Source organism: Pristiophorus japonicus, chromosome 5, assembly GCF_044704955.1.
Source record: "Pristiophorus japonicus isolate sPriJap1 chromosome 5, sPriJap1.hap1, whole genome shotgun sequence".
In the NCBI taxonomy this organism is placed as follows: domain Eukaryota; kingdom Metazoa; phylum Chordata; class Chondrichthyes; family Pristiophoridae; genus Pristiophorus; species Pristiophorus japonicus.
Window position 1 is genome coordinate 247,520,670 of NC_091981.1, and position 25,069 is coordinate 247,545,738.

The window sequence follows — 25,069 nt, forward strand, 5'->3', positions numbered from 1 at the left end:
TCCTTATGCACCCCCCTCCCCTCTACTAATTAAGTCTAGTAAGTTGCCCCTTGCATTTGGATGTTGTGGCATCTGCAAGTGTACACTACTTCACATCGCTATCCAAGATGTAATACTTTAGTTTCATTGGGCATACTCAATCCTCGTTGTCAAATCCAAAGTTGTCAAGTCATATGATGGCTTATAAAACCTGCCAGACTACGGATTTGAATTGGCTTTGAAGCTCAATGAGAAATATTCCCTTTCTGTTAAGTTCAGATCTGGCATTTTACCAGCTAAACATTTTGATCAATTTGCAGCAATCTGATACGTTGCTTTAGATGGTCACTAATTTGGTTCACTTTGTACTGTATTACTAAGTACCTAGGTTTGGAAGCTTTAATCAGTATTTTCTGCAAGTTTCAGCAGTGAGTGTTTAAACATTATTGGCAATGAGAAAAAATAAAGCCATAGCCTGGAACTGTTGTTGCAACAGCTGATCTGATCTCTCCATTCCAAGGGCTATTTATGGCAGATTAGCTGGTATCAGAGCTCACTGTTCAGTCCATAAAAGGATGGTCCTACGTGTCATTGCCACACTGCAATTGGCCCTGAATCCTCAGAGGTTAAAATGAGTCTATAGTTCTATCTGAAGAACTGACTGCGTTAAGAGTGGTATATGATGGATAGACAGTTGGATGAAAACTCGTGTGTAACTACAGCAGCATAGTTCTTGGTTTTTAAAACATCTCGTTTTGCAGTGGGAAACTTATTGGAAGTACTGAATATTGCTAAAGGATACAGTTGACATGTCCTTGATATAATTATATAGGAAACCTTTGGAATCCTCAACGACAGATACAACTTCCACGCTTTGCTGCAGCACTAGTGTATTGCAGTATTAGCACTGAGATTTTTTGGCTGGTCCTTTTACCTTTAAGTGCTACTTTGTTTTGTCTAAAGACTTAAAAGCTTGAATTGCAAAACCTCAAACGGTTATTGTTGAGATTCTGAGTTTTATGGAGGCGATGAATTGAATATGATCCTGAAGTTTTAAAAATTTAAACTAAACTTCTGAGGAGGAAATCTCACTTCCACTGAAGTAAGTAGGATGTTTTTCAATGAGGTGTAATAAGGAAATTTTAACAGCTGTTTCATTGAGGATGTTACTTGATGCTGAAAAATCTTTTGTTTACCAATGTGTGCATGTCTGTCATTGTTGATCATGTGATAGCCTAGGGTGCTTTTTCTTTAAGAAAATTGCACACCACCTCATTGCTCAGAAAAATAGTTAGCTGGTTCATTTAAAAAAAACTTGTTTTCTGAGACTTACATTTACCCACTCAAATAATCTTTAAATTTGTAACTGCATAGATAAATTGAGCCATTTCAGATAAAAGCATGAATGAAAATGCTTCAAATTAACTTTCTATAACCGTTTACTTGTATTTGGTGAATCACTGTTGTTTTACTTCAAGAAATTAAATGTATATAGTGGGTGGGTTTTGAACACAACAGAATGATTCTGTATATTGGTAAATGAGGTCTTAATGGCTTTTGGGCATATTCAGTGCAACAAAAATGTGAAATTGATTTTTGTTTTCAAAACTCTTCTAAATTTTCTTCTAAGAGGAGCAAACAATTTGACAAATTGAACTTGAATCAATACACATTTCAATACTCTCTAATGATTGTAGTACAGGTATTGTAACTAGAACCACTTTACCTTCAGTAGTCCTGATTGGCATTGGTTTTGGATTGCTCGAGGCAGCACAGATAGGATGGGCTAAATGGTCTCATTTGTGCTGCAAACCTCTGCTATTGCATGACACAGAATTTGTTATAGTAACTAATTCAGCACTGCAGCTAGTTACACGTGGATATATCTCTTTTTTTAATATGCTCCCCTTCCCTGGCTTGCCATTAAAGTTACAGTTTTATTTATGTTCAATAAAATGAATGTCCTGCATACAACATCCAATTAACTTGCCAGCTATCTCTGAGCTACAGAAAAGCATATCTCTTCTGTGTTGGAATGGGAGATGACTTTAAATAGCTCAAGGTCCTTTATTCAAGAATTTACAAGCATGTAACTTGCCTCAGTTGCCATGGCCTAGTGGTACAATTCTTTTCATCTTAGTCCTACTTTACTTATTATTTATTGAAAGTTATCATCTGTACAGACCCTCTTCTTCCTTCTATCCCATTCCCAAAGCTCTCCAATCGTTTGACCTACCACATACAGCAATTGCCTGAATATCAATTTCTTTAAATGCTGCAACTTAGAGTTGCAGTGTCCATACTGATTTTGAATTTCATCAAACTTCATGTGGGTAAATATTAATGTTTGGGTTTTATATTTCAGTTGGCATCCTTTTGGTCACCAGATTCCATACTGATGGTTTGGAATTTTTGGATAATCCGTACACTTAGTAGTGATGCAAAATGAGCAATTGAATATCTTTTAATACTGGGATGAGAGGAAGAGAGACTCTTGTATACTAGATGCTATTTATTGGAAAAACATGTGCGGTACAAGCTGTAAGAATCCAACTTGGTGTTTTAACACAAAACTAATGTTTAGGCTAGGTGAAAATGAGTGAGGCAGATATCAATCAGAATATAATTTGAGTTATCTGCACAGACCCTTTTCATCCTTCTATCCCATTCCCAAAGCTCTCCAATCGTTTGACCTACCACGTACAGCAATTGCCTGAATATCAATTTCTTTAAATGCTGCATCTTAGAGTTTATGGAACTTTGAACCTCTTATTACAAACTGTTCATTTGTGATCTGTATTCTTAAGGCCCTGTAAATCTTAAGTTTTTTTAAAAATGTAAATTTATGCATGGAGTAATACAAATACTTGGCATGGATACCTTGCAATCCTTTAATACAATAAATCCTGCAATTCTCTGCCATGTGTTTTTTACCCTGTCATTGATGTATTCCGTTGTTTGTTAACTGACCTGTAATCTTGCTTTTATTGCAAAGGGAATGGAGTATAAAAGCAGGGAAGTCTTGCTATAGCTATACAGGGTATTGGTGAGGCCACACCTGGAATACTGCATGCAGTTTTGATTTCCATATTTACGAAAGGATATACTTGTTTTGGAGGCAATTCAGAGAAGGTTCACTAGGTTGATTCTGGAGATGAGGGGGTTGACTTATGAGGAAAGGTTGAGTAGGTTGGGCCTCTACTCATTGGAATTCAGAAGAATGAGAGGTGATCTTATCGAAACGTATAAGATTATAAGGGGGCTTGACAAGGTGGATGCAGAGAGGAATGTTTCCACTCATGAGGGAGACTAGAACTAGAGGGCATGATCTTAGAATAAGGGGCTGCCCATTTAAAGCTGAGATGAGGAGAAATTTCTTTGAGGGTTGTAAATCTCTGGAATTCACTGCCTCAGAACTGTGGGAGCTGGGACATTGAATAAATTTAAGACAGAAATAGACAGTTTCTTAAAGGATAAGGAGTTATGGGGAGCGGGCAGGGAAGTGGAGCTGAGTCCATGATCACATCAGCCATGATTGTATTAAATGGCGGAGCAGGCTCGTATAGCCTTCTCCTGTTCCTATTTCTTATGTTCTTATGTAATAAGTACATCAGATTTAATTACTTTTCAGTCATACCAGAACAAATTTAATTGAGACAGGTTTGGTCTTGTCTTTGTTAGATGCACATGGAACAATTTGTTTCCCTAGTTTCCATCTCCAAATGTTGCAAGACTGCCACCTATAATTGTATATTTAAAATACACACTGTCTAGAAATGTAACTTGTACATATTGCAGAAAAATGTAATTGATTTTTTACAATTTTATGACTATATGCTTCACAGAGCAAATCAAAGCAGATTGCTGTATCTTTTGAGGTGGTGTTTGCAGGATTTACTGAAAAGTTTTAATTTATAAATTGTGCAGATAATATCTGTACTGAATATGTTTACCATTATGGATTTTCTAAACAGAATGTGGAGGTGTTACAATATCCTAACACACAATACCTATTTATATCTGATACAACTTGCACAACATTGACTCTCAACAGCTCCAGCTCAGATCCGAAGTTTAAATTATATTAGGTATTAGGATGAGATACTTCACAGCAGGAGACACCCAACCATAAAATAAGCAGCTTCAATTTTCTCTCTCTTCTTCCCACCAGCCCCCCCACCTTTTTTTGATGTTCAGTACAGATTGTTGCATTCAAATGTGGCCTTGAACCATCCGATTTGCATCAGTCTTCATACAGTCTTCATATCGTGTGCCCTTTGCTTACTGCAATCATCAAAAAGTTGATTAGAAATATAGTTGACATGTTGCATTGTGATGCTCTGTGTCATGGGTTAAGAAATATCCATGAGGCAGCTGGTAGCCAAAAATTTAGTCTTGTGTCATTCCTCAGCCATGTGGTGCTGCGTATTTAATTGAATCTTTCAGTATGAAGAATTTCAAAATGGGCAGCCTGTCTTTTTAGTATAGCACATTTTCACTCTTTTATACTGATCTTTAAAGTCCATTTCAGCTTGGTTACCTTTTATGATTGGATAACATTGTCTTCATTTATCACAGGTGGTTTTGCCCCTATTATCCTTTCATGGGAGGCGGTAGAATTCCATGACTTATGCTGAGGTTCCATAGTTCTTGCAATCTTCTTCTGTCTTGCCAAAGTATGGTCAGGACATTGGGTATTCACAGACCTTTTGACTGACTGTAGCCATCAGAGCTGTTCTCATCCTGTCCTTGCCTGATGAACCACGTGCATGAACTTCCACGAAGCATTTTTGGACATCATCTGGGAGTAGGTTCCTGGTTTTTTTTTTTGCCCTCTTCACCAAGGCCAATTCTATTGCTGATAATATTACCACTGCAAAGATTGGCTAATAAGGATAGATTGAAGGTTAAACCTGGGACTTTTCTGATCTATCTTGGTCAGAAAAAGTAGAAAAGCAAATTATAATTTCAATGGAGAGAAATTGCAAAGTGCTGCAGTAGAGAGAGACCTGGGGGTCCTTGTGCATGAAACACAAAAAGTTAGTATGCAGGTACAGCAAGTAATTAGGAAGACACATGGAATATTGGCCTTTACGGCAAGGGGGGTAGAGTATAAAAGCAGAGAAGACCTGCTACAACTGTACAGGGTATTGGTGAGGCCACACTTGGAGTACTGCGTGCAGTTTTGGTCTCCGTATTTAAGGAAGGATATACTTGCATTGGAGACTGTTCAGAGAAGGTTCACTAGGTTGATTCCGGAGATGAGTGGATTGACTTATGAAGGTAGGTTGGGCCTATACTCATTGGAGTTCAGAAGAATGAGAGGTGATCTTATCGAAACATATAAGATAATGAGCGGGCTCGACAAATTGGATGTAGAGAGGATATTTCCACTCATAGGGGAAACTAAAACTAGGGGAAAGTGGGTTCAAATTTGGCCCACCCCTTTTTTCAGTGCACTCACCAGAGATGCGCCGACTTTATGGGCTGAAAATGGCACCTAAAAAATCTCCCCCGATTCTGGCCGCTGTGTTGCCTCTCCCGGGGCTTGGCGCGGCGTGGCCAGTCGATTTGCGGGGGGGGGGGGGGGGGGGGGGGCGGCGGAGCTAGGGCCCTGCGCCAGAAACTGTGCCGGCAGTTCTGCACATACACGTTGGAGTGTGCGCGCATGCGCAGTAGCTCCTGCCCCAGCCTCTGTGCGTGCTGCAGCGTGGGACCCGATGCGTCCTGCCCCTATCCCAGACCGAGTGGCCTCCCACACAGGCTGGCCCACTGCCTTCCCGGGCTAGAAGGCCACAACAAACAGGTTGGTGTGGGGCCTAAGCCAGGGCGGCAGGGAGAGTTTTGATCCGGCAGGGGCGAGGGGGGGAGGAAAGGAAAGGAAGAGAGTTTTGACCCCGGTGGTGGGTGGGTGGGGGGAAGAAGAGGGAGAGTTTTGATCCCTGGTCGGTGGGGGGCGGGGAAGGCTGTGTAGCCAGTAATTTTAATGTGCTTACTTGAGACTTTCCTTAACCCTGTTGATGGAAAATACTTTCCTAACCAAATTAATAGAAAATACTTTCCTAACCAAGTTAATAGAAAATACTTTCAAATACATCATCATCAATTCTGGAACATTAAATTTGGTAGAATAATTTTGCTTGAACTTTCAAAGTATTTAAAAGCATAAAACAAACAGTAAATTTCCTGGCTATATGGTTTAAAATATTTTTATGATAGTGGGTGAGCTTGGGCGGCTGGGAGAACATAAGAATTACAAGCAGGAGGTACTTCTAGTTTTTATTTGGATATTTTGGAATTATGTTTTGTCTCTTTACTGTTATTTTTGTAGTTTAAGCTTCCATGAATGCTTCTGTTGTATAGTAAATTAACTTTGTGAAGTTTGTTATATGATGTATTTTTTTAGCTGTTTGATCCTATGCACATTCTTTAGTCAAATCATTAAGTTCTGCTGGCCTCCAAAAAAAACTGATCAATTCCTGGGCAATTTTGGGCCCATAGTCTCAGAATAAGGGGCTGCCATTTAAAACTGAGATGAGGAGGAATTTCTTCTGAGGGTTGTAAATCTGTGGAATTCACTGCCCCAGAGAGCTGTGGAGGCTGGGTCATTGAATATATTTAACATAGAAACATAGAAAATGGGTGCAGGAGTAGGCCATTCGGCCCTTCGAGCCTGCACCGCCATTCAATGAGTTCATGGCTGAACATGCAACTTCAGTACCCCATTCCTGCTTTTTCGCCATACCCCTTGATCCCCCTAGTAGTAAGGACTACATCTAACTCCTTTTTGAATATATTTAGTGAATTGGCCTCAACAACTTTCTGTGGTAGAGAATTCCACAGGTTCACCACTCTCTGGGTGAAGTTTCTCCTCATCTTGGTCCTAAATGGCTTACCCCTTATCCTTAGACTGTGACCCCTGCTTCTGGACTTCCCCAACATTGGGAACATTCTTCCTGCATCTAACCTGTCAGAATTTTAAATGTTTCTATGAGATCCTCTCTCATTCTTCTGAACTCCAGTGAATACAAGCCCAATTGATCCAGTCTTTCTTGATATGGCAGTCCCGCCATCCTGGGAATCAGTCTGGTGAACCTTCGCTGTACTCCCTCAATAGCAAGAATGTCCTTCCTCAAGTTAGGAGACCAAAACTGTACACAATACTCCAGGTGTGGCCTCACCAAGGCCCTGTACAACTGTAGTAACACCTCCCTGCCCCTGTACTCAAATCTCCTCGCTATGAAGGCCAACATGCCATTTGCTTTCTTAACCGCCTGCTGTACCTGCATGCCAGCCTTCAATGACTGATGTACCATGACACCCAGGTCTCGTTGCACCTCCCCTTTTCCTAATCTGTTACCACCAAAGTGAATAACATCACATTTATCCACATTATACTTCATCTGCCATGCATTTGCCCACTCACCTAACCTATCCAAGTCACTCTGCAGCCTCATAGCATCCTCCTCGCAGCTCACACTGCCACCCAACTTGGTGTCATCCGCAAATTTGGAGATACTACATGTAATCCCCTCGTATAAATCATGAATGTACAATGTAAACAGCTGGGGCCCCAGCACAGAACCTTGCGGTACCCCACTAGTCACTGCCTGCCATTCTGAAAAGTCCCCATTTACTCCTACTCTTTGCTTCCTGTCTGACAACCAGTTCTCAATCCACGTCAGCACACTACCCCCAATCCCATGTGCTTTAACTTTGCACATTAATCTCTTGTGTGGGACCTTATCGAAAGACTTCTGAAAGTCCAAATACACCACATCAACTGGTTCTCCCTTGTCCACTCTACTGGAAACATCCTCAAAAAATTCCAGAAGATTTGTCGAACATGATTTCCCTTTCACAAATCCATGCTGACTTGGACCTATCATGTCACCTCTTTCCAAATGCACTGCTATGACATCCTTAATAATTGATTCCATCATTTTACCCACTACCGATGTCGGGCTGACCGGTCTATAATTCCCTGTTTTCTCTCTCCCTCCTTTTTTTAAAAAGTGGGGTTACATTGGCTACCCTCCACTCCATAGGAACTGATCCAGAGTCTATGGAATATTGGAAAAGGCGGAGATAGACAGATTTCTGAGCGATAAAGGAAGTTAAGGGTTATGAGGAGCGGGCAGGGAAGTGGAGCTGAGTCCATGATCAGATCAACCATTTGCTGCTGATTTCTTCTGGCCTCCACTCAAGGAGAGACACATCAAATGGTGGAGTAGGTTCGAGGGGTCAAATGACTGACCGACTCCTGCTCCTTTTTCTTGTGTTCTTGTGTTCTTGTGTTTTGTTCACCCATTGAGCAATCAGACCACTTTTAAATACCCTTTGAAATCTAAATTGGATCTCCTGTAGCATTGCTCATGGAGCAGTCTGGAGGATACAATGTTTTATAATGTCGGGAAAGTTCACCAAATAACACGGTGCATTTTATATAATGAGGGATTTACATCTTGATAGGTCATTCATAAAGGGCAGGAAGGGACTGCCCTTGATAACAGCTGTCTGCTCCGAAGATGGAGCTGTTAAACCTTGTCTGTTCTTTTATGGTCACAACATTTAAAGCTGTTAATGAGCAATTCTTGAGCTCAATTGAAGATTAATTCCTGTGTTGAGGGAAGTATATCTCTAGATTAGTAGGTGTTTGTATACCCCAGTGCCTCTCCTTGAGTGGAGGCCAGAAGAAATCAGCAGCAAATGACCGGCTTTCTTTTTTTGGTTCATTTTTTTTTTTAACATGGCACTTCTTCATTCATAGGTTCCTTATCTGTTCAATTGAGTTTTATTATTTTATGAATATATTTATTCCAAACAGATGTGATGTAATTGTTGAGTATAATTTTTTAAAGATTTACTTGGCAGCAGTTGGTAGCATAAAACTGATGAAAATGGAAAGGCCTTGGCTCATAGGTAGTGTTCCTAAGGTCAGTAGATGACAATCATCTTCTGAGACAACTTTATTTAGCCTTACAATCAACAACACAAGTCACACAACTTCAGCACACTTGGAGAAAGATTATTGCCATGGTCCTTCCTCTAAAAATCTATAATAGACTGTATTAAAAATATGTATCTCCTGGATACTTATTTTAAAATGGGCCATTGTATTCTGGTATTAAATGCTATATGACCACCACCTAATTTGGGGATTACAAGCTTTGAGTGCTGTGTATTTAATGCAAAGATATTGAACTCTCTGTTTGCCAGTTAAAGCTACCAACTAAAATGTAGTCCCCAAATATGTATCTTGAACTTGTGCTGAAAAGTTTCTTCACTATCTACTCACTTTCTAGCAGAAGTCACTGGATAGCAACGAAGAGCAGACACTCTGGTTTGTTTTCCTCCTTTCCTTTATTGAGGTGGGCTGTAGCTCCTCCAACATCACCCTGGCTGAGATTTGCCAACTACAATTACAGATTAAACCTGGAAGCAGTCTGGTGCATATTACTTGGTAATATACCATAAAATGCATTTACACTCGGAGGGAAAAGTAGTTTAATTTGGCAATGGGTAAGGAGTGGGAGGGTGCAATGCGGTCGGGAAACCTGGAAGAATGGATTCCCCTCAGGCCCTGCCGAATTTAACAGCAGGGCCTGATTAACGTTTAAAATTTCTGTTTCTTGTCCGCAGCCAGCCAGATGGAGAGGCGAGTAAGCCTGTGGCACCAGGCCACACGGCGGAGGGATCGGGGGAGCGGTGGGGAGGTGTTAGAAAGCCTGGGGAGGTCAGAGGCCTGGTTGGGGGAAGGGGGAAAGAGAGCTGGCCGGAGGCCTCATGGGAAATAGGGCAGGTCGGAGGCCATGGGGTGGGAGGTTGGGAAAGATTGGAAGTGTGGGTGGGGGAGTGCTGTCCGATCATGGCGGGCAGGAACACTGGAATCAGCCGGTAAGTGGGTTCCCTGAGGCCTGGGAAACCTGCCACAGTTGAATTTAAAATGGTGGGTCATGCAGCCTCATTATAATATGTAAAGTGCCAACCTACCTCCTGCGAGCAGGTTAGCAGCCCATCACCCAGTTCAGCCTCCGTTAAAACTGGAAGTAGGCAGGTTGGGGTCGGGATGCAGATTTTTAACTCTTTAACCTCCCACCTGACCCAAAGCCACCTATTTTGGGGGTTAAAATTCCTCCCAATAGTTCTGAAAGCAATCAAAGTCTTTACCTAGCGGATGTATTTGCCAAATGGTTTTGAACTTTAAAAAAAAAAGTGCCCTGGGCTCATTGATAAATTGAAGGCAAACATAACATTGATAACTGAACTTGCTATTTTGCATCTTATCCTTTCACTGAAATTGATTTAGATTGTTTCACTTCATTATAAAACTTATAAAATGGCATGTAAAATTACTGTTGGTAATTACATTTTCAGAAGTTTTTTTTTTAACCAGTTTTTTTAAATTGAAGCCATTTTAAATTTTTAATGAGGCTGTGAAATCTTCCTTCTCCAATAAAGGTTGATTGTATCTGCTCCTGATTGCTATCCTTTGACTTGTATTCAAGATCAGGAAAGATGTTGATCTCCTGCTTAGTTAAATAGGGACTGGATGTGGATGAACCCAACTAAATCATCCAAGTGGATCACTCCTGGTCAACAAGATTGACCTGGTAGGTCTCCCGTGAGGTTACACCTTGATTTAAAAAAAATAAAGAATGTCTGATGTTACACGCATTTTGGGCAGTACTACTTTTCCCCTTTATGCCCCAAAGAGAAATCTATTTCCCCTTTAAAATAATCTGTATAGTCCCAATTGAGCACTTATGTTTCCAGTGCTCAAATACATTTCATCGTTACAACTACTGAGCAAGTGTATAAATTCACGATGCAGAACTAACTGCATCTCAAGGCCAAAGATTGTGAACTGGCCCAGTTTCAGAGGGCAGATGACCTGGTTCAGCAGGGTGTGTCCTAGTTAGTGTTCTGTGAAGTGGGTGCTCAGATTGTAATCTGTTAAAAGTGCTCTTGTCGAGTTTGTGGGGTAGATGCTACAGTTACCATACACTTTTGCCTACTCTCCAAATGGTTGTGAATCCAGTAATGAGACTAATCCTACTACACTTGTGGTGAAGTTTACAATAATTATGTTTCTTTTGTAGCAATGAATCAGTCTTTTGACTGTCTAAATGAGAGCCAATTCAGACATTTCATTGTCCAATGTTTGTACCACATTAACATGTGTCCTGAAACTATAGCATAGATGGAGTTTTTTGTGTAAGTGCCTGAGAACTGAGATTTTGTTAAAATCTTAAGGTACAACCTAATGGACTTGTAGACGTTTTAAATTTAATATGTTCTAATGTAGAACAACAAAACGTTTCCACTTAAAGCATTTCACAACAGAATAATCTTAACTTTTGGGGGTGGCGGGGGGGGGGAGCCTCTAATTCTACTTTTTAGAATGTGTAAAATCTGTAGTTATCTTTACCTTGTTATTTAAACATGTGGGTTAGATCCAAATCTAGGGCTTCAACTTGATGTAAACCTGTAAATCATCATCATCATCATGGGTAGTCCCTTGGGGCCCAAGTTTTGAGCCGCGCCTAGAACGGCGCAGTCCCGACCTGGATGCCCGTTTATCGCGCCACAAAGTGCGCCTAAAAAAACCCTCCGTATTCTCCAGCTCCCTGCAGGTCCTCTGGCCATCGGTGCAGCGCAGCACGAGCTGTAGGGGGCGGAGCCAGGTCCCTGCGCTGAAAACAGTGCTGGGACCTCTGCACATGCGCGCTACAGTGGGCCAAAACTCTGTGGGAGGGGCCCGAAGCACGCAGCCCCTAGCCCTGGCTGAATGGCCTCACTGGGGCTGCGTGAATAAGGCTCCTCCCACGGCCAGCTCCTGCTTCCTCCCGACCCGACTCGACTCCTGCTTCCCGCCTCCGGACCGGACCCGACACCGACCCGACTCCCACTTTCCCCGCCCCCCCGGACCCGACCCGTCCCGACTCCCGCTCCCGCCTCCAGACTGGACCCGGCACCGACACCGACCCGACTCCCGCTTCCCCGCCCCCCCACCCCCGGACTGGATCCGACCTGACCTCCCTCCCCCCGACCTGACCTCCCTCTCCCTCTCCCTCTCCCTCTCCCTCTCCCTCTCCCTCTCCCTCTCCCTCTCCCTCTCCCTCCCTCCCCCCCGACCCGCGCTCCTCCCAACCCGACCCAACGCCACCTACCTGTAAATCTGGTGCTGGGGACGGGCCCTGCCCGAAGTCTCGGGCCCGGCCCGTTCAGCCTCCCTTCCCCTTCTCCTTTCCCACCCACCCCCCCCCCCCAATCTCCTTTCCCCCCCATCTCCTTTTCCCCCCCCCCCCCCATCCTTTCTCCCCTTCTCCCCCCTCACTCCCCCTGCTCTCCCCCTCCCCTCGCTGTCAGAAACACAGACACTGACAGACGGAGAATGAGAGACACACACAGACAGACAGAGAGATAGAGACACACTGGGGGGGCATCCCAGCACGCTGTTGGAGGGCTCCCGGTGCTGCAGTCGATAAGTAGAAAATGTTTTATTTATTGATGTAAAAAAAAAATTATTTCTTATTAATTTTTTTGGATTTTATTGGTTGATTTATTGATGTATTTATCATTTATTATTGATGATGGCTCTTTATTTGTAAAACTGAAGTGTTTAATGTTTGTAAACTTCCCTTTAAACCCCCCCCCCCCACCATTCCCTACGCCTGATTTGTAACCTACGCCTGATTTTCTAAAGTGTAGACAAGGTTTTTTCGAGCGTACAAAAATCTTCACTTACTCCATTCTAAGTTAGTTTGGAGTAAGTTTTCACTGACGAAACTTTGAAAACAGGCGTAAGTGGCCGGACACGCCCCCTTTTGAAAAAGAAATTCTGTTCCAAAGTGAAACTGTTCTAACTGACTAGAACTGGAGCAAACTAAATGATGAGAATTCCGATTTCTAAGATACTCCGTTCTACACCAGTTGCTCCTAAAAATCAGGAGCAAATCATGTGGAAACTTGGGGCCTTGGAATCGAGGAAGACTTGCTTCCACTCCTGAAGTGAGTTCTTTGGTGGCTGAACAGTCCAATACGAGAGCCACAGACTCTGTCACAGGTAGGACAGACATTCGCTGAGGGAAGGGTTGTGGGGGACTGGTTTGCCACATGCTCCTTCTGCCTGCGCCTGACCTCTTCACGCTGTTTGCGTTGAGATTTGAAGAACTCAACGTCCTCCCGGATGCACTTTATCCACCTAGGGCAGGCTTCGGCCAGGGACTCCCAGGTGTCAGTGGTGATGTCGTACTTTACCAGGGAGGCTTTAAGGATGTCCTTGTAACGTTTCTGTTGCCCACCTTCGGCTCGTTTGCCCTGAAGGAGCACCGCATAGAGAATTTGCTTCAGGAATCTTGTGTCTGGCATGCAAACCATGTGGCCTGCCCAGCAAAGCTGATCGAGTGAGGTGAGTGCTTCGATGCTGGGGATGTTGGCCTGGACGAGGACACCAATGTTGGTGCGCCTGTCCTTCCAGGGAATTTGCAAGATCTTGCGGAGACATCGTTGGTGATATATCTCCAGCGACTTGAGGTGTCTTCTGTGCATCTTCTATGCCTCTGATCCATACCGTAGGGCGGGTATTACTACAGCCCTGCAGACCATAATTATAAATGCTACGAAAGTAAATACACTAAATTGGAGGCAATTTTCTTGCCATGCCCTTGTCCAAGTGGCCATTCGGATGTGAGCCTTGACCATAAGTTGTGGTTGGCTTTCCAACCACAGAGAATATCACGCCAAGGACAGTCCAGCCCTCACTCATACACTACTGCTATGAATCATTGTACAGGATTACGATTGGAAACGGTAGCTGTTCTTGTTCTGCCGAATGTGGTGGTCAGTGGCAGCACAGAGTAGAAACTGAATCCAGTACCTTTCTGGTCTGTATACATCAAAAACAATTACCTCTAAGCCTCTTGTTGCTATTTGGGGACATAGAAACATAGAAAATAGGTGCAGGAGTAGGCCATTCGGCCCTTCTAGCCAGCACCGCCATTCAATGAGTTCATGGCTGAACATGCAACTTCAGTACCCCATTCCTGCTTTCTGGCCATACCCCTTGATCCCCCTCGTAGTAAAGACTACATCTAACTCCTTTTTGAATATATTGAGTGAATTGGCCTCAACAACCTTCTGTGGTAGAGAATTCCACAGGTTCACCACTCTCTGGGTGAAGAAGTTTCTCCTCATCTCGGTCCTAAATGGCTTATCCCTTATCCTTAGACTGTGACCCCTGGTTCTGGATTTCCCCAACATTGGGAACATTCTTCCTGCATCTAACCTGTCTAAACCCGTCAGAATTTTAAACGTTTCTATGAGATCCCCTCTCATTCTTCTGAACTCCAGTGAATACAAGCCCAGTTGATCCAGTCTTTCTTGATATGTCAGTCCCGCCATCCCGGGAATCAGTCTGGTGAACCTTCGCTGCACTCCCTCAATAGCAAGAATGTCCTTCCTCAAGTTAGGAGACCAAAACTGTACACAATACTTCAGGTGTGGCCTCACCAAGGCCCTTTACAACTGTAGTAACACCTCCCTGCCCCTGTACTCAAATCCCCTCGCTATGAAAGCCATCATGCCATTTGCTTTCTTAACCGCCTGCTGTACCTGCATGCCAACCTTCAATGACTGATGTACCATGACACCCAGGTCTCCCTTTTTCCTAATCTGTTACCATTCAGATAATAGTCTTTCTTCTGTTTTTACCATCAAAATGGATAACCTCACATTTATCCACATTATACTTCATCTGCCATGCATTTGCCCACTCATCTAACCTATCCAAGTCACTCTGCAGCCTCATAGCATCCTCCTCGCAGCTCACACTGCCACCCGGTTTAGTGTCATCTGCAAATTTGGAGATACTACATTTAATCCCCTCGTCTAAAACATTAATGTACAATGTAAACAGCTGGGGCCCCAGCACAGAACCTTGTGGTGCCCCACTAGTCACTGCCTGCCATTCTGAAAAGTACCCATTTACTCCTACTCTTTGCTTCCTGTCTGCCAACCAATTCTCAATCCACGTCAGCACACTACCCCCAATCCCATGTGCTTTAACTTTGCACATTAATCTCTTGTGTGGGACCTTGTCGCAAGCCTTCTGAAAGTCCAAATACACCACATCAACTGGTTCTCCCTTGTCCACTCTACTGGAAACATATAGACAGAGTTAACTGCAAATGAAGAGAGAGGGCAAGACTAAGCAGTTACAAGCCATGCAAAAACGTCAATCCATCATCAGAAATAAAATTGTAGAGAAAGGTGCACCAACAGGAACACTCCCATGCAAAAATCATCATAGTCCAACATTCATGCAAAACTGATACACTCCAAAACAGCAAGGGACTACAAACTCACCTAGCTACCACAATTCTATCCTTTGTGGCAACGCAAGGGGAAACATTGAGAAAGAACCAAGGGTAGCACCCAGCTATCTCCCAGAAATACCTTATTGTACACACTAGCTGCAGTGTTTGCCTACATAAGAATCATTGCAATTCAAAGTAATTTGTTGTATGTAAGTTGCTTCAGGACTTCTGTTGGGAATTTATGTCATTTTTTAAACCCAAGTCATCCATCATTAATTATTTTGATTGGAAGCAAAGGCACTTGGGGCTGGGTTTTCGGGCTTCTGCTGCCCCTGTTAATGCCCCAGAGGGGCAGCAATGGCGGTGGTAAGCACTTCTGGACGGGCGGCCAGCTTCCAGCGCCCCACTGGGAGTTTCGGTGCCGGTTTTGATGGGGTGTGGAGCATTACCGCCCAGAAGAGGTGAACCCGTGTGCAACGTCCCTGGTTGTGACACCGGTTCGATTTTTGGCTGCCGCCCGACACTTAGTGCTCCGTAGAAAGCACTGCGGGGACCACCTGTGAAAACGGGCTGTCCGGGCTGTAGTGGCTGCATTGAGGTAAGTAACATCTCCCTCAGGTAAGTGTCATTGTTCTCTTTAATTTTTTTGCCATTTATGTTGTGATGGCATGAGTTATTTATTGGGAATGTTTTTGGTGGGTTTTTTTTCAGGTTCCTTCCGCCAGGCCCCTCCTCGGAGCGCTCCGAGGCCGGCTGTTTAGCTCTCTATTTTCACTTGCTCAGCGGGCTTAGCGCCCTAAGAGAGGTGTGTGATGCCTCCCTTAGCCCACTGCCCCATGCTCCAGGCCCAGCTGACAAATTTTGCAGACAGAGATGCAAACTTTACTGCCCCGCCCCCATTACCGTCCCGAAATGAGCAGAACTGAAAATCCAGCTTTAAATGAAAATCTCGGCTGCTTCTTAGGAACCTGAGACTGTTTTCCAAAAGGGCTGAATTTTAATAGCCTGTCATAGCTTAATAAAAACTTCTGTTGGATAGAGATCATCGATCTTCAAGAATGAAATTTTGTAAAATTGTACAATTATTAACTGAATGCAGCTTTACTGTATTTAGGAACTGGTTCTGCCAATTCTTTTTAATTATGTTGTTCTACAGGAACACTGCTATGGTATCTGAGTGGTGAAAGTATAATCTGTCATTGAGACAGCTGGGCAGCTCTAAAAGTAGAGTATCAAGCTCCCTTGCCAGGAACTAGGTTTTACCCTAACCCTGACTTCAATGCTTAACTCACTTTGATGGATTGTACCAGGTCCTATTTAGTTCTTGGACAAACATCTTGTGTTAACTGAGGGAGGGAGAAAGGAATTAGAAGAAGGCAGTTAAAGGATCCTGCTTTGCAAAGTCTGCTCTTGACTGATTACCATAGACCTAAAAAGCTGATTGTGTTGTAACTGTTAAAAGACTAAAATATGAGAGATCATCCTTGAAGAGGGTATAAAATGATATATTACTCATGCATGTTTTTTTTTCCTCTTTGCTCACCAATCTTTTGTAAAATTGGCATCTGGCCAGTAGTGGTTTATTTTTTAAATCGTTTCTCTCTTGCTGCTTTGTAATTTCTGGTCTCCCTGACCGATCTTACTCGCTACTGGTGCAACTGCCTGCTTGTCATATTCTGAGATTTTTGGAAAGACCACCCCTACCTGCACAAGAGCCACTTGTTCCCTCTGAAACTCCTTTCCCAAATTCCCCTGCCCTCACTCGTGCACTTCTGGCATGGATCTTTTGTATAACAATTAAGAGTTTCTGCCTAACCGAAGGGCTTTTTGATCAGATGCAGAGCAGAGTGGAGATAAGAGCACAAGAAATAGGAACAGGAGTAGGCCATTTGACCCCTCAAGCCTGCTCTGCCATTCAGTAAGATCATCGCTGAATCTGATCATGAACTCAACTCCACTTCCCTATCCACTCCCCATAACCCTTTACTCCCCTATCGCTCAAAAATCTGTCTATCTCCGCCTTAAATATATTCAATGACCCAGCCTCCACAGCTCTCTGGGGCAGAGAATTCCATAGATTTACAACCGCCTGAGAGAAGAAATTCCTCCTCATCTCAGTTTTAAATGGGCGGTCTCTTATTCTGAGACTGTGTCCCCTGGTTTTAGTTTCCCCTATGAGTGGAAATATCCTCTCTGCATCCACCTTGTCGAGCCCCCACATTATCTTGTAAGTTTCAAATAAGATCACCTCTCATTCTTCTGAACTCCAATGTGTATAGGCTCAACCTATTATGAGTCAACCCCCTCATCTCCAGAATCAACCAAGTGAACCTTCTTTGAACAGCCTCCAATGCAAGTATATCCTTCTTTAAATATGCAGACGAAAACTGTATGCAGTACTCCAGGAATGCCTCACCAATACTCTGTACAGTTGTAGCAGGACTTCTCTGCTTTTATACTCTATCCCCCTTATAATAAAGGCCAACATTCCATTTGCCTTACTGATTACTTGCTGTACCTGCATACTCACTTTTTGTGTTTCATGCACAAGGACCCCCAGGTGTCTCTGTACTGGAGCACTTGGCAATTTTTCTCCATTCAAATTATAATTTGCTTTTCTGTTATTACTGCCAAAGTGGATAACCTCACATTTTCCCACATTATATTCCATCTGCCAAATTTTTGCCCACTCACTTAGCCTGTCTATACCCCTTTGCAGATTTTTTGTGTCTTCACAATGTGCTTTCCCACCCATCTTTGTATCATCAGCAAACTTGACTACATTACACTCAGTCCCTTCATCCAAGTCATTAATATAGATTGTAAATAGTTGAGGATGCAGCACCGATCCCTGCGGCACCCCACTAGTCACTACCAACCGGAAAATGACCCATTTATCCCGACTCTCTCTCTCTTCTGTTAGCCAATCCTCTATCCATGCTAATATATTACCCCCAACCCTGTGAACTTTTATCTTGTGCAGTAATCTCTTATGTGGCACCTTGTCAAATGTTTCTGGAAATCCAAATATACCACATCCACTGGTTTCCCCTGATCCACCCTGCTCATTACATCCTCAAAAGCCCCAGCAAATTTTTCAAACATGATTTCCCTTTCATAAAACAATGCTGGCTCTGCTTGATTGAATAGTGCTTTTCCAAATGTCCTGCTACTGCTTCCTAATAATGGACTCTAGCATTTTCCCAACGACAGATGTTAGGCTAACTAGTCTATAGTTTCCTGCTTTTTGTCTGCCTCATTTTTTTAAATAGGGGTGTTTAAAGGAAGAGGCATAGAATTGGCCAGAAAAAGTAGCAAACCTGAGGACTGGAAGAAATTTAGAATTCAGCAGAGGAGTACAAAGGGTTTATTTAGGGGGTGGAAAATAGAGTATGAGAGTAAGCTTGCTGGGAACATAAAAACTGACTGCAAAAGCTTCTATAGATATGTGAAGAGAAAAAGATTAGTGAAGGCAAATGTAAGTCCCTTGCAGTCAAAACCAGGTGAATTTATAATGGGGAACAAAGAAATGACAGACCAATTGAACAAATACTTTGGTTCTGTCTTCACTAAGGAAGACACAAATAACCTTCCGGAAATGCTAGGGGACTGAAGGTCTAGCGAGGGAGGAACTGAAGGAAATTTAGTCAGGAAATTGTGATAAGGAAATTGATGGGTTTGAAGGCCGATACATCCCCTGGGCCTGATAGTCTGCATCCCAGAGTATTTAAGGAAGTGGCCCTAGAAATAGTGGATGCATTGGTGGTCATTTTCCAACATTCCATAGACTCTGGATCAGTTCCTGTGGATTGGAGGGTAGCTAATGTAACCCCACTTTTTAAAAAAGGAGGGAGAGAGAAAACAGGGAATTATAGACCGGTTAGCTTGACATCGGCGGTGGGGAAAATGTTGGAATCAATTATTAAAGATGTAATAGCAGTGCATTTGGAAAGCAGTAACAGGATCGGTCCAAGTCAGCATGGATTTATGAAAGGGAAATCATGCTTGTCAAATCTTCTAGAATTTTTTCAGGATGTAACTAGTAGAGTGGACAAGGGAGAACCAGTGGATGTGGTGTATTTGGACTTTCAAGAGACTTAAAAAAAAAAAAGGTCCCACACAAGAGATTAGTGTGCAAAATTAAAGCACATGGTATTGAGGGTAATGTATTGACGTGGATAGAGAACTGGTTGGCAGACAGAAGCAAAGAGTAGGAATAAACGGGTTATTTTCAGAATGGCAGGCAGTGACTAATGGAGTACCGCAAGGTTCAGTGCTGGGACCCCAGCTATTTACAATCATTACAATAATGATTTAGAGGAAGGAATTGAATGTAATATCTCCAAGTTTGCAGATGACACTAAACTGGGTGGCAGTGTGAGCTGTGAGGAGGATGCTAAGAAGCTGCAGTGTGACTTGGACAGGTTAGGTGAATGGGCCAATGCATGGCAGATGCAATATAATGTGGATAAATGTGAGGTTATCCACTTTGGTGACAAAAACAGGAAGGCAAAATATTATCTGAATGGTGACAGATTAGGAAAAGGGGAGGTGCAATGAGACCTGGGTGTCATGGTACATCAGTCATTGAAAGTTGGCATGCAGGTACTGCAGGCAGTGAAGAAGGCAAATGGAGTGTTGTCCTTCATAGTGAGAGGATTTAAGTGTAGGAGCAGGGAGGTCTTACTGCAGTTGTACAGGGCCTTGGTGAGGCCTCACCTGGAATATTGTGTTCAGTTTTGGTCTCTTAATCTGAGGAAAGACATTCTTGCTATTGAGGGAGTGCAGCGAAGATTCACCAGACTGCTTCCGGGATGGCAGGACTGATCTATGAAGAAAGACTGGATTGACTAGGCTTATATTCACTGAAATTTAGAAGCATGAGAGTGGATCTCATAGAAACATATAAAATTCTGACGGGATTGGACAGGTGAGATGCAGGAAGAATGTTCCCGATGTTGGGGAAGCCCAGAACCAAGGGTCACAGTCTAAGGATAAGAGGTAAGCCATTTAGGACCGAGATGAGGAGACACTTCTTCACTCAGAGAATTGTGAACCTGTGGAATTCTCTACCACAGAAAGTTGTTGAGGCCAGTTTGTTAGATATATTCCATAGGGAGTTAGATGTGGCTCTTATGGCTAAAGGGATCAAAGGGTATGGAGAGAAAGCAGGAATGGAGTACTGAAGTTGCATGATCAGCTATGATCATATTTAATGGTGGTGCAGGCTCGAAGAGCTGAATGGCCAAATCCTGCACCTATTTTCTATGTTTCTATGTTACATTTGCAGTTTTCCAATCTACTGGGACCGCCCCAGAATCCAGGGAATTTTGGTAGGTTACAATCAATTTCTGCAGCCACTTCTCTTGAGACCTTGGGATGTAAGGCATCAGGTCCAGGGGATTTGTCTGCCTTTAGTCCCATTATTTTACCTAGTACTACTTCATTAGTGATTGTATTAAGTTCCTCCCTACCTAGAGCCCCTTGATGTTTTTAGTGTCCTCTATCATGAAGACCGATAAAAAATATTTGTTCAACATCTGCCATTTCCCTGTTCTCCATTCTTAATTCCCCGGTCTCATCCTCCAGTGGACCAACATTTACTTTAGCCATTCTTTTCCTTATGTATTTGTAGAAACTCTTACTGTCTGTTTTTATATTTTGTTCCAGTTTACTTTCATAATCTATCTCCCCTCTCAATCATTTTTTAAGTCGTTCTCTGTTGGCTTTTAAAAATGTCCCAATCCTCTGGCCTCCCACTAGTCTTGGCCACATTGTATGCCTTTGTTTTCAATTTGATACCCTCACTTAATTCCTTAGTTAGCCATGGATGGTTGTCCCTTCTCTTACAGTCTTTCCTTCTCATTGGCATATATTTTTGATGCGAGTTATAAAGTATCTCTTTAACCATCCCATTCTTTAGTCTATTTTCGCAGTCCACTTTAGTCAACTTTGCCCTCATATCTTTGTAGTCTCTTTTATTTAAGCTTAGGACCCTGGTTTGAGAACCAACTTACTTGCCCTCCAACTGAATTTGAAATTCAACCATATTATGGTCACTCATTCCTAGAGGATCTTTTACTACGAGATAATTTATTAATCCTGCCTCATTACACAGTACTAGATCTAAGATAGCCTGCTCCCTGGTTGGACATACTGTTCAAGGAAACTATCCCAGATACACTTTATGAACTCCTCCTCAAGGCTTTGTCCAATCAACATGGTTAAAATCACGCTGATTATTGCCGTTCCTGTATTACAAGCATCCATTATTTCTTGATTTATACTCCGTCCAACAGTGTAGCTACTGTTACGGGGCTTATAGACTACGCCCACCAGCGACTTTTTCCATTCATTATTTCTTATCTCCACCCAAACTGATTCAACATTGATTCAAGATTGAATCTGGTACCATACTGTATACCTCCGAGACTTTACTTCTAAGGCTATTGTTGCTGTTTTCAAGCCCATCCCCAAAACCCTTCTCTGATCAGGCATTCGGCCCTCAGCCCACTCCTGTCATGTGTCTTCTCCTTCCTACTTGCCATCCACTGTGTTTCCCATCATTCTGTAAAGTGCTTTGAAATTTTGGTGTTGAGCATAATAGAAATGGAAATTGTTGGAAGTGAGTTCAGGAAGACTCAACTCTACGGTACTTCATCATCAACAGGTAACAAGTGCCTGAGAATAAACTAGTGGAATTTAATTAAGTATCTTCTGCAAATCTAGTTAAAGTTTTGTTTAAAGAAGACTGCTGTTCATAATTGATCTTTAATTATATGGTGGGATTGAAAATTGTGTTAATATAGAAAGAAGATTGTAATAAATGACTAGTTAGATAGGAATCTGCTATGGGTTTCTGTTCATAAGATTCATAATCGATATGGAAGAGGGTGCTACTTTGTAATGCAAAACTTGATGCATCAAACTTGCATAGAAGACTTGGTGTGCAAAAGAAATTTGGTCAAATTTAGCAGGTGGGCTCAGGAATGGAAAATGTCGAGCTGTTGTCGGTGATTGTTGTCCGATGTTGGGCTATATCTCAGACATTTGATAAGTGAAAACTTATTTTAACCCCATCTCGTTAATTTGCAAGTCATTTAGAATATTTGAGCAATTTTCAAAAGGACATAATACATACTGAGCCCTGAGGAGAGAGAGACATTTATGCATGCAGTTGAGACATTAAGTATCTGTTTGCCCTCTCCAGTGTCCTGGCTAACATTCTTCTTCTACCAAATAAACAGATTAACTAGCTATTTCTCTCATTGCTGTTTGTCGGAGCATGCTGTGTGTAAAATGGCTGCCTCTTTCTCTCCTCTCTTCTCTCTCTTTTCATCCCCTCAACTACTCGATCATGTACATAAGAACATAAGAATTAGGAACAGGAGTAGGCCATCTAGCCCCTCGAGCCTGCTCCGCCATTCAACAAGATCATGGCTGATCTGGCCGTGGACTCCGCTCCACTTACCCGCCCACTCCCCATAACCCTTAATTCCCTTATTAGTTAAAAATCTATCTATCTGTGACTTGAATACATTCAATGAGCTAGCCTCAACTGCTTCCTTGGGCAGACAATTCCACAGATTCACAACCCTCTGGGAGAAGAAATTCCTTCTCAACTTGGTTTTAAATTGGCTCCCCCGTATTTTGAGGCTGTGCCCCCTAGTTCTAGTCTCCCTGACCAGTAGAAACAACCTCTCTGCCTCTATCTTGTCTATCCCTTTCATTATTTTAAATGTTTCTATAAGCTCACCCCTCATCCTTCTGAACTCCAACGAGTAAAGACCCAGTCTACTCAATCTATCATCATAAGGTAACCCCCTCATCTCCAGAATCAACCTAGTGAATCGTCTCTGTACCCCCTCCAAAGCCAGTATATCCTTCCTTAAGTAAGGCGACCAAAACTGCACGCAGTACTCCAGGTGCGGCCTCACCAATACCCTATACAGTTGCAGAAGGACCTCCCCTGTAGTGTTGTGGACTTCAGTTTGACTGCTGGCGGCTGCATGATAACCATTATACATTGACTTTTCGGAGTCACCAAATAAAGTTACATTTCGATAGATGCCATTGTTCAGCTGCCAACTGTTGCCCTTGAGGCAAAGGTCTTCAGCACAGGCTTGCTGATTTCAAACAGTGTTCCTATAACTATATGACAAGACCTGCTTGTAAGGAATTGATATCTGATGAAACTTTGGCAGGAAATGGAATATAAACTTGATAATTCTAACCGGGTGCGTTTCCCACGCGCTTGGTGTGTATGAATGACATGCAGTAATTCATTGCACTATATATCATAAACCTATCCAAACCTCAGATTGTATTGGCCAGAACTGTTTGATTGAATTATTGCCTTAAACTCAAAGAGCATTTGCTCTTCGTTGTGGAAAGAATTTACTTCACTATTGTATGGCAAGCGCATTCAAGGTGACATTGGTGAATTATATCTCAACGATGATAATGGCTTGAACTTGTATTGTAGCCATATCCATTTTCTTACAGAAGTAAATTACAAGGGAAGGAAAACATACAGAGGGTTCACACAAAGGATCTTGGATATTGATCCAATGGTGCCTGGTCTGTTTGGTGCTCAGACCCCAAATGTATTTCAGCATTTATAACTTTATATGATGAATCATAAAATAGGAGCTCCAAGTGAAGCAGACTTGTCACTTACATTAAACAAAACAGGCTTGCTGATTATGACCCTGGTTTAAAAACTGATTTAACTGGTTATTTAAGGTCTCCTGTCAGTGGGAGTATGCTTTGTGAGGGAGTACTTGGCGTAGAAGTTGAAGTGTGCTCACTGTTCTCTATTGTGTTTCTTGTAGAGAAAGTAATAAACTTGTATCTTGTGTTGACTTCAACTTAATGGGCCCAAGTTTCCACAAGAAAAAAAACGGGCACCCCTCCGAGCTGGGCGCCCGTTTTTCACGCCTAAAATGGCGCCTAAAAAAATCCTCGGTATTCTCCACCTACTTACAGGTCCTGTGGCACTCGGCGCAGCCAGCACGAGCTGTGGGGGGGCGGAGCCAGGTCCTGGCGCTGAAAACAGTGCCGGGACCTCTGCACATGCGCGCTACAGTCGGCACGCAAGTGCAGTAGCTCCAGGCGCCGAACTGTGTGGGAGGGGCCCGAAGCACGCAGCCCCTAGCCCTGGCTGAATGGCCTCACTGGGGCTGCGTGAATGAGGCTCCTCCCACGGCCAGCTCCTGCTCCCCGCCCGACCAGACCCGACACTCGCTCCCCCCCCCCCCGGCCGACCAGACCCGACACCCGCTCCTCGCCGACCAGACCCGACCCGACACCCGCTCCCGCCCCGACCCGACCCGACACCCGCTCCCCCCTGACCCGAGACCCGACACGATACCCGCTCCCCCCCCCCCCCCCCCCCCGACCCGAGACCCGAGACCCGCTCCCCCTCCCACCCCGCCCCGACCCGACCCGAGACCCGCTCCCCCCGCCCTGACCCGACCCGACACCCGCTCCCCCCGACCCGACACCCGCTCCCCCCTCCCCCCTCCAACCACCCTCTCCCCTCCCCTCCCCCCTCTCCCTCCCCTCCCCCCCTCTCCCTCCCCTCCCCCCCCTCTCCCTCCCCTCCCCTCCCCCTCCCCTCTCCCCTCTCCCTCTCCCTCTCCCCCCTCCCTCTCCCCGCCCCCCTCTTCCCCCCTCCCCTCCCCTCTCTCCCTCGTCTCCCTCCCTCCCTCTCTCCCTCCCCCTCTCTCCCTCCCCCTCTCTCCCTCCCCCTCTCTCCCTCCCTCCCC

General features: G+C 43.7%; 1 long non-coding RNA gene across 1 annotated transcript in view; it reads left to right on the forward strand.

Annotated features, from left to right (window-relative positions):
* The first annotated feature begins 595 nt into the window (after positions 1-595).
* The window catches only part of LOC139264658 (uncharacterized), a 106,928-nt gene continuing 82,454 nt past the window's right edge, over positions 596-25,069 (forward strand). The window contains exon 1 of the long non-coding RNA XR_011593390.1: positions 596-1,081. This is a non-coding gene — a long non-coding RNA (uncharacterized lncRNA). The remainder of the gene's footprint in view (positions 1,082-25,069) is intronic.